Consider the following 8,889-nt stretch of genomic DNA (forward strand, 5'->3'; position numbering starts at 1 on the left):
TACCAGTGCATCAGTCAGAGATGTGTTGTTCTCTGGCTTGCATAAGCATTTAGGAGAAATGTGTGTGTGATCACAGAATCACAGAATTGTAGAGATTAGAAAGGATCCTTGGAGATCATCATGACCAGCCCCTCTGCTGAAGAAGGTACCTCCCTGCTAAAGCAAGTCATGTTGTTAACTTGAGGAGACAAAATTGACTAACAAATCAACACAAAATCTCCTGTCCACTGTATTACATTCAGATTTTTTAAATACATGTAAACATATGATCCAATTCAAGGGGGCTGATTAACTTGTTAGCTAGTTATACTTTCAAACCAGTTAGGTTAGGGTGTATAATGGTTCTTGAAAATGGTTCTTGAAAATTGTGATATGAAATTATTACATCAATGTTCAAGTTATTAATGAAAATCTGACATTATTTGATCTTTTATTTTAAGTATTTGTTTATACCTCAGATGTGTTAGCTGTAGGAACCAGGGATCTGGTTTTTCACTTCCTATTCCATGGAGAAAGTTGCCTTCAATCCCAGGGGTTCTTGAAGGCCAGTTTTACCAATAAAGCTCAAGTAAGAAAGAGAAGTCACTGAGTGCCTCATCTTCTTTCATCACCTTCTCAGTAACTGAGGTGAGACTGACCAGCCTGCAGTCCCTGGATGCTCACTCCTGCTCTTCTTGAGGACAGGAGTGGTATTTGTTCTCTTCCAATCCTCTGAAAACTCAATCATTTCTGTGGTCTTCCAAGGATATTCAAGAGTGGCATTGCTCTGATACTGGCCAGTGTCTTCAGCACATGTAGGTACATCCCACCCATCCCACAGACCTGTGTTTACTCAGTCTGTTGACATATTCACTAGCCTGATCAACCTCCATGGAGGGGAAGCCTTGCTCCAGACTTCTGAGGACGTCGGGCTCCTAGAGGCTGGTTTTACCAGTAAAGACAAAGGAAATAAGACACTGAACTCAGCTTTTTCCATGCCCTTTGTCTCATTCATCAGCATGGCATCACTTCTGCTGCTAATACACTTTAAAAAACCATTTTATAGCCATTGTTGATCTTTGAGTACTTTACTGGATCCAGCCCTGGAGGGGTTAAATTGGTCAGATCTCTTTCCATCTGAGCTAAATTCCCACAAAGACTTCCCACGTTAAATGTTATCAATCTTCTTCTTTTTTTTTTTTTTCCAGTAATTCTGTATGATTTTCTATAATCATTTTTCTGTTACTGACATAGATTTGTTTTAAATTGACAACATACTGTTGGCAGATAATTGTATGTGACTGTTTGGATGATTTCTTACTCCTTTGGAAGAATTTGCAAAAGAAGCAAGCTGTTACAGTTTTAAGGGTTTCATGTTCATATTATCCTTTAGGCCTAATGTGTTGGGGAAGAGAGAGAAGTTGAAAGTTAGAATTTCTTCCTTCACGTGTACCTTCATTTTTGTAAAGTTGATCAAAACGGATTAGAAACACTCAGCAGAAATATTTCTCTACTTGAAATCATTTCTGTTTTCTGGCTCTGAAATGTTTTGTTTGTCTGTTTTTGTTTGGTTTATTTATTTGTTTTCTTGTCTTTCTTCCAATGAAAATGTAAAAATATTTATACTCTTACACTTATCTCTATTATGGTTTTTCTCTGGAGGCACAAGTTATTACAGAGGCACACATTTCATTCTAATGGGAGAACAGTAGACTGAAACCCTCAGATGCATCTGTGGCCCTGTGTTGCTTGGACTGTGCCTTGATGGCCCTCAAACTGCCGTCGCTCTTGAAAGTCCTTTCAGAGTTTTTGCCATCTCACAGGACTTTCAAGATGCATTTCTTTTTGCTGTGATGCTTGCTTGAAAAATTCCCATCAGAATGCTTTCAGCTGAGGCCGCTTGCTCACCTTACTGGCTTCTCCATCCAGCCATCAGTCACTACAGTTTGCTGCCACTTGCATAGTGTTGCTACATGGTTTTTTTTTAGCTCTCCCTCATCTCCTGTTTACAGCGTGGACCTCAGTGAACAACGGCAGAACCAGGGAAAGAATGTGATCTGAATAAGAGGAATATTGGCTCAGACAAGTGGCTTTGGGTCTGAGGAGGACTGACAATTCAGTATTGTATGAAGCCAGTCTACTGTGAAATGAGGATTTTGGTGGTCGGGGGTTGGTGGTTTGGTGGTCAGAGAGGATCAGAGGCTTCTCCAGAGCTTGATGAAGTAGCCACAGACCTTATGAAATTCTGAAGGATCGTGGAAGGAAGAAAATAACGTTCTTGTGAAATGAAGTCATATTCTATTTCTCATCTTACACATAAATGACAAATGAGAAACCAGCACGTGTGGGAAGTGGAGAATGAGGACAGATTTCCATATGCTGGGAGCCAGGAATTATTGAATTTCTGTTTGTTTTTAAGCTGGATTTGGCAAAGATTTGTGCAAGATTTATTCACGGTTTTACAGGAATTATAACTCCATTCCCAATTTAAAAACATTGCTGTGCCTCATCCATTCACCTCTGGAAAAAAGATTGAATTATTTGTGCTCATAGCAAACTTCATCTCCTGTGTCTCTACCACCTTGCCCAGACATTAACACAGAGCTCCTTAAAAGTCCCTTTGGGGAAAACCTGTACTTACTCCAGCAAAGAGGTTAAAAACATCTCAGTGTGCAGGGGCAGACACCTGCTGTGATTCCTGATATTTCAGCAGACCTCTGACCATTCTGAAATTGTGTCCTTTTTGTTGGGCTCTATTCTATCAGCATTTTCGCAACAGAAATACTGAAAGCTTTTAAGAAGCCAAGTAAACCAGACTGCCTTTCTTGCTGCCATGGATGCATTCCTTTTTTAAAAGTGGGTTTTCTTCTGAAGAATCCTCACTTCTCTGAAAGAAGACTTCAGTTTTTCTGAAGTCTGTGCTATTCCGGCTTGACAGGACAGATTGGCCTCGGCTTGGTTGCCCATAAAGTTATGTGTGGTGTGTCAGGATGCTCCAGGCATCTACCTGCCTGGGTTCTGAGCCACTGCCAACAGCACCACACGACATCTCAGACATCCTGTGATACCTTGAACAACACAAGGCATGACTATGTGGGTAAACATACGGTACTACCTTCATCATTTCTGGGACGCTGGCTGATGGCCTGTGATCCTTTGAACTTTCTCTGGTGAGAGGCTGGAGAAGGAAAAGGCATTGCAAATGTGTACTCCGTGTAGCTCTCTGAGGGTTTGCACATAGATTTTTTCTTGAAACAAACAAACAAAAAAAAATGATGATGGGAATATCTGATTTTATCAGCTATATACAGACTCTGAGTTCATTCAACATTCACACTTGAGAAGCATATGGATTCATTCCTTTTAATCACTGATTTTTTACTAACTCTACATGTTCTGATATTCTATGTCTTGACATGGTAAATACGCCTTTGCTTGCAGACAGCCTGCACAATTAGTCCTAAATATCCACTGGGAAGAAAGTGTTATATGTGCGTAGGTCTAGTTAATTTAAATTCTGCTAACAGCTTCATTTCAATTTATTTTTTTCTGCAGTTAATGACCAAAGCTACACACTGATGACTACTTTTAATATATTTTCTCCAGTAACGTTTGTGTTTTCACTACATTTCTAGCTCTCATGAGGCTACTTATCAAATTCATATTTCCAGTTTGATTTTACAAATCTTGGCTCATGTGAACCTCATGAAGTTCAACAAGGCCAAGTAAAAAGTGCTGCATCTTGGCGTGGGGCAATCTCAAATATCAGTTTGGGCTGGGGGATGAATGAATGGAAACTAGACACAAAGGAGCTGGGAATATTAGTGGTTGAAAAATTGAATGTGAGTCAATAGTGAGATCTTGCAGCCCAGAAAGCCAACCATATCCTGGCCAGCACTATAGCCAGTAGGTCAAGGGAGATGATTCTAACCCTCTGCTCTTGTGAGACCCCACCTAAAGTACAACGTTCAGTTCTTGGACCCCCAGAACAAGAAAATCGTGGAGCAAGAAAAAAAAGAAAACAAGTAAAATTGTTCAGGCAGCCAGGCCTGCTCCTTCACTCCCAGACTGAAGTGAAAAAAACAGGTGTTAAAAACCTGGTTTCTGGTAAACTCCCAGAAGTGAGTGTTGTTGATTGCACTTGCAAATGGAGAATACTACACATTTTTTCAAAACATGAGCTTCTGGACTAGATAAGTGCAATTAGATGTATATTTTTTAAAGAATAAAAGAATGTTTACTTCAAGTTCTAAATTATATGAACATTAAGAGCAGAAGTGATTTTTCCTTATCAAGATACTACTAATAGTACAGTGTGGATGACTTATTACTTCAAAGCTGTTATAGGATAATCAATTTGGATATTTTTAGACAATGAAGAAATTTTTTTAGTCCTGCCCAATTTGTTCAGTTTGAAAGGAAATTCTCATAATTTAATAAAAAAATGTAAAATAGTGAAAATTACATATGTGATTTACATCCTAAGCTCTCATTTTTAGGAGAATTTTGACACTCAAAACTGAGTGGTAAATCAAAGTTGATTGTGAAATGTTTTGTCAGAGGGGATTGGCCAAGGGCATCCACTGTGCTAGGAGAAGCATGAAGTCAGATTCCTGAACTACCTATTTTAGAAAATCACAGCAAAAATTTAAATCACTGGGCACAGAAGAGCAGAAATATTATCTAATAAGAGTTCATATTAAGTCTACCCACGTCTTTCTCCTAATCCTCTGTCTCCCTTCTCTTATTTGATCTCCACAACTATTGTTGCAATGTAAAAAAGCATACCCTGCTTTAATAGGGGTTAGGTACATAATTCCTTCTCTTCAGATGGTAACGGCCATGTGAGTATGAGAATGGTGAATTCAGCCCCTGGACAGCATGGGAAGATATTTCATGATTAATGCAGCATGAGAGCCATGTTTAAGAATTAGGCATCACTATTATTCACAATTTAAATTTGACCACAAAGGTTAAATGAGTGGCCTGCACTCTATGTGGGGATGAAATCTGGCTGTGGCCCAGGCAGCACAGTGTGGGCTGATCTCTAGGACTGATCTGTGCCTCTGAAAATTGCTACTTTGAGTCTTTTGCAAGGACAGTATGGTAACTTCAGTCCTGTCTCTTGTGCCTGAGTGCCACAGATACCTAAATGACCAAGTATCAGCTCTGAGATGGCTAAAATTAGTGATATATTTTGTGCTTTTGATTTCCAGTGATGTACTCAGATTTACTGTAGCTAGTGAGGACTAAGAATGTACAGATACAAACATGTTTTCCCTGGAGACTATTTAACTCACTCACTAACATACCTGAAGCATCCTCAACGTCTCAGTGACCTAAAAGCTTCCTTGGTGGAAACCCCTCCTGCTCCCTGGGTGACCCATGCTAGGGCTTCATCACCCTCATGGCTGGAGTGCTCCTTCTGATCTGTCAGTTGCAGCTTCCCAGCTCTCTGTGGCTAAGGCTCGTGCTCTTCATCTTTGTCACTGTAAACACGAGAATGGATAATTCCCTTTCTCTTTTTGATAGACTTTTAGACATTCCTTACTCTGTCCTTCTGCACTCATCTTCTCTGCGCAGCAGTTGCAGACCTGAGGGCTTGCTGTTCATTCTTTTCTCCTCTTCTGAGAGAGGCTTCTCTCAAAGTCTTCTCCATTTTACAAGTGCATTCATCTTTTATAATTACAGCTTTGAAATCCTAAATCTAGTTGTCACTTACGGTTCCTTCTATCTTCCATTTTCTGGCAAGTAACTCACAAAGTAGCTTCTCAGAAGGAGTCTACGCCATACTTCTAATCCATTTTGCATTATTTTTAGTTGACTGCCACAGATAAAGCAGCAGGAATGTAAGCTGTGCGGTTGAAAGGTATCTTTTATAAAGCCAGGGGATGCAACCTGCTCCTACCATTTCACTGAAAGCTCTGCTCTAGTAGCATGTGTTATCTCTGCTGGAAAGCAGTCACGTTGCTTCTCTGGGTGATATGCTCCTGCAAGGATTTGTTAGTGCAGTCACAAAGAAGTAGCATGGCTGGAGCCTGCTTTTCGTTAAAAGACAATGTGTACCTTATTTCAAGTAAAATATCTTAGTTTTGAAGTAGGTAGTAAAAAAAAGAAAGTTTACTCCACAGTGCCTGCCCCTACACCAACTTTTATTCTAATTCAGAGTGCCTATATTTCATATATTTCCTGTAACCAGCCCTATAGTATGAGGGAATCTGAATCCCATTTCTCTGGAATTTTAGATGCATTTTTGAATTCCCATATTTTCTTTTTCTTTTCTTTTCTTGTCAGGGAAGTCAAAGCAAGAGCAGAGAGCTTTAGGGGAGCGTTAGCCTTCCTTAGCCTGGAAGACCTGTAGCCAAATCCTTCTGCATTTACCAACCAAGATGGAATTAGTACATAATTGTTTAGTTGGAAAAAAACACAAATATCATCAAGTCCTGCCTGACCTTTCAGGTTTAAGGAAAAGTTACAGCATATAATGGAGGCATTATTCGAATGCCCCTTGAACACTGACAGACATAGGGTATCAAACACCTCACTAGGAAGCCAGATGCAATGTTTGTCCTGTGCCTGCAGGTTCTGTAATTGGTGAATGAAAACACGTGCATTTTCACTTTGATTGCAATAATGCCTCATCCTCGCTGCATAGCTCAGTGTTGAATGATGTGGTTGCATGGAAAAAGCAAAAGGTCTGGAACTATTTTTTGTTTCCATAACAGTGATTAAGCTTATAGCTTTAAAAATATGGGTTGAGTACTCAAGGAGAGTTTGATCTCTGCCAGGGTCCCTTGGTTGTCCTATGCCAGCATGGGGCTGATGCAGGAGAGGTGGCCTCCAAAGTGTCATCTTTTCTTCATGGACATGATGGCAGAATGAGGAGCATCAGCACAAGGCCTGGGGGCTCACCACTCACCACAACCCTGTTATTCTAAGGGAGATGTGAGGTGTTACAATTTTAGATGCAGAGGCTGGTGGTGGTTGTTTTGCAGCACAGCCTCTTCTGAAAGCCAATAAGAGCAGTGAGAGTGCTAGAAATAAGAGCAGGTAGTGCTTGCTGCTATTTTTGCTTATATCCTTACCAACCTGCCTTGTTTATCCTGCCAAGACCTTTGAATTAGCAGGAGACTTGGTGATGCAAAAGGCAGAACTGCAAGTCACAGTAGTTCTAGGAGTAAGTGGATCAAATCTTCACTGTCAGGTTGAGGGTGGCCCTGTTTCCCACTTCCAGCTGCCAGAGCACTGCAACAGCATTCAAGCTGTTTTATTCTGACGTGAATTCTGGAAAAATTCTGTACTGTTCTTGAGCATTATTTGGAATTGAAATGATATCTGTTAGTTTGTGTGAGCAATCTGAGCTTGTGTAATACATGAAATATTTGACATCTGATCTTAGCTTGTGAGAATTCTGAGATAACATGAGGGAAAAACATGACTTAGCTGACTTTATTTTCTCCTTCTACAGTTTTGAAATTCCACCTAGGGCTTGCCATTCTCTGCCTACATTGGGGCAGTATTTCTTACCAGAAACGTGCATCTGAAAATGTAAATGACACCTTTGCTTGAACCTCCAAATAATGCATTGACCTCTGCAGGTACTTATCTGGATCCAGACCAGGGCAACTCCCAGGGACAAGGGCTCAGCCTGCAGGGAGGTGCCTATGCTGGGGCACACACCTTTTGGTGCTGTCTCTGGGGACATGCTGCACTCATTGCATGCCTGAGTTGCTTGAGGATAGACAGCCCTGAGAGAATCTCAGAGCACATCTGCTTGCAAAGCAGAATTTAAGCAACGAATGAGAAGGATGCAGTAAGTACATAAGCTGCCTTACTTGTGAGGACATACATGGTAGAATTAATTTTTCAGAGGATAGTCTGCATGACAGTGCCAGAGGCACGGAGCTGGCCCCTGTCAGACAGCCCCTGTGCCAGTGGTCACTTGTGCATAGCAGATGATAAGATGGGGATGTGCACCCCAGCTAGAGACATGAGGACTGGGTATTTTTTCAGGGGCAAGTGCTTCAGATCGAACTGGGGAAGCCAGGGTTTTAAAACCGTATTTGCATGATTCGGGAGAGCACCTGAGCCTTCTGCTTGGCTCAGCAGGCAGGCTCTGAGAATACCCTCGGGTCAGCAGGACCTTGCAGACACAGGAGGCAGAAGATGCCTGGCTGGAAAATCCTCCTGCAGATGAGTCAGAAGATAAAGCTCTGAGCAGTTTAGTGGTGCCAGGCTCCCCAGGGAGACAAAGCTGTGGCAGGGGGAAGAGGGAAGCAGGGGCTGGGAGGTGTGGGCAGGCATTTCCTCACCCCCTGGAGATAAAACGGAGTTGTGTTTGCTTTGGGTTCTTTCACAGGCACTAATCCTCACAGGAATAAAGTAAATTGTTTGGTGGATTAATATTCATGCTTCATTATACGTATGGAGTATTTATGCTTGGACCTGTATTGTTGGTGTGGGAAAATGCATAACGCGTTCCTGCCTACTATTAATCATCTTTCTGTTCAGAAAGCTTTTTCTTTATGTTTACCCACGATATATGGTGTGATTAAGTTATTTTAAAACATGATGGATGGAATTGTTACCTCTGTTCTACCCATGGGTTGATATTAGCATCACAGATAGCATGATCTGGCTGCATGGATGCTGATGGGATTGCTCTCAGCAGCCTGCAGGCTGGCCTGATGGTGGGGAAGGTGTCTGAGTGCCTGAAACATACCACAAACTCCCTTCATCTGTGCTGTGGCCACATGACAGTGAATGCAGAGAATGCCAGTGCTGGATCTCACTGCGCTCCCCCAGCACACCCTCATTGCCAGATGGGTAGCCTCAGGCCGATTTACTGCCTGCAAGCCAAACCTTCTTCCAAAACATTAATTTATTAATACTTTTTTTCCTCTGTGGCAG

This window comes from Tympanuchus pallidicinctus, unplaced genomic scaffold (assembly GCF_026119805.1).
Source record: "Tympanuchus pallidicinctus isolate F22 unplaced genomic scaffold, pur_lepc_1.0 scaffold1, whole genome shotgun sequence".
In the NCBI taxonomy this organism is placed as follows: Eukaryota; Metazoa; Chordata; class Aves; order Galliformes; family Phasianidae; genus Tympanuchus; species Tympanuchus pallidicinctus.